We start from the raw sequence: 2,115 nt of genomic DNA, 5'->3' as shown, positions 1-2,115 counted from the left end.
CCTAACTAGGCTTAAAATCCAATGGTGAAAAGGTGCAAATTCTATTTTGTGTAGAGAGAATAGTGCTTCTGTTTTTTGACCCTCTGTTTCCCTTTCAGTCTCTTAATTTTCAAAGAACCTCTTGTCTCTAATCTGCCTCTTCCACATCACCTCACTACTTCCCCCACCTGGACCAGAAAAATAAACCCAACAAAATCTCATTTATATTGACTTCAAGACAGAGTTTGATATCGTTGTGTACTGGTGTGTAAAAGGATGCTTGCCATAAAATAATGTTTGAAAATTGTCCCCATTCTGTTTGGGGCAGTTTTGTAACCCTGGCATATCCTGTGTCAGCAGCATTTCAAAACAGTAGTTCTGAACTATATTAAAATGAGCTGTGGGAATACTTTCCACTTGGAATTTCACAAAATTGCTTGCAATATCCCAAGCAGAAATGGTATGACTACAGCTATCTTTGAAATGCTGCTTTTGTGTATTGATGTTGAAGAGAGAGGGTTCAAAAGAGACAAATTTATGCTGCTGCTGACTGCTGCTACTGACCCCTTTCACAGAAGAAATTCTCCACTGTCTTTATTCCTGTTTTCCTCCCTGCGCCGTGCTACAACTCTGCTCAGCCAACTTCTCATGTTCCATCTGCACCAAGCCATGCTGAACACGTGAAGTAGCAAGTCTTACCCCGACTGTTTCCTCTCCTAATGGAGACCCATTGCTCACCTATCGCGCATGTCCTTTTGTCAAGGGAAATGTCAACCCACAAGCCAACAAAAGAGCAGACCGTAAAACCAGTGCCAAGATCTTTGCCAGCAATGATTTAAGTGAGAAGGACACAGGGTATGTGATGGAATTTAGGCCAGGCAGGGGGTGCACAGAGGTCAGCAGCGCTCCACAGCAATTCCTACCAGCAGGAATTGGAGGCAGGCGGCATTCAGTGAGAAGATACATGCACACTTGCACACTCAGAGCAATGGCAGCAGTTAAACCAGTCCTGTCCCTGCTGTGTAGTCCCAGCAGTAGTGATTTTTCTTTTAGCTTTAGGGTTCCCTCACAAAATTAGGATCTTGAGCTAATATCTCAAAAACCCATTAGGTCATGGGCTTTGTATCTGGAGATCTGGATTGCATCCTTCATTGTGCTGTGTACACATGGTACTAATTAGTCCAGTCAGGTGCATCTTGGATGACTCCTTACCATTGGTGAAAAAGTAGCGGCAAGTCCTTCTCAGTCTCACTTCACAGGCACTTGTGCATTTGGGCATACGGGCCAAGACATGAGGTAAGAAAGAGGATATAGTACAATGTGAAAAAGGTTGGGGCAGAATTTCAGAAAAGAACAGGTTGAAAGGAAGAGAGCCTCCTCCTGACCCTCATTATACCTGGAATCAATTAACCTATTCTACTATTTGTATTAGATTAACACCTAGAGCAGAGGTGGCCAACCTGCAGTACGAGTACCACAGGTGGCATGGGGAGCCTCTAGGTGCAGCAGATCAGGGAGGGGGCAAGAAGCACAGCAGCAGAGGGTAGGAAGCAGAAAGCAAAGCAGGAGATCAGATGGGGAGAACAGTGCAGCTAGCACAAAGCGGGCAGAGAGCAGAGCAGCAGATGGGGCAGAGGAAGGGGAGGGTGCAGGGCTAATTTGTAGCACATCTGCCAAAAAGGTTGGCTCCCACTGACCCAGCCCTAAACAGCAATCAGTGGCAGAGCAAGGAATGGAACCCAGGTCCACAGACTGAATCTAGTGCCCTGTCCTATTGACCACACTTTGTTATACTCCTGTGCCCCTGTGGCCTTTGTTTCATAGATTTCATAGACATTAGGGCTGGAAGGGACCTTGGGAGATCATCCAGTCCAGCACCCCGCCCAAAAGGCAGGAAGTCAGCTGGGGTCATAGGATCCCAGCAAGGTAAGCATCCAATTTGCTCTTGAAGGTGTTCAGTGTAGGTGCCTGAACCACCTCCGATGCCAGGCTGTTCCAGAGTTTGGGGGCTCGGACAGTAAAGAAATTCTTCCTTATGTCCAGCCTGAAGCGGTCTTGCAGGAGTTTATGACCATTCAACCTAGTCATCCCTTGGGGCGCTCTGGTGAACAAACGTTCCCCCAGATCCTGGTGGTC

Source organism: Crocodylus porosus, unplaced genomic scaffold, assembly GCF_001723895.1.
Source record: "Crocodylus porosus isolate Cpor-Errol unplaced genomic scaffold, CroPor_comp1, whole genome shotgun sequence".
NCBI lineage: Eukaryota > Metazoa > Chordata > Crocodylia > Crocodylidae > Crocodylus > Crocodylus porosus.
Note: the sequence above shows the minus strand (reverse complement) of the source record.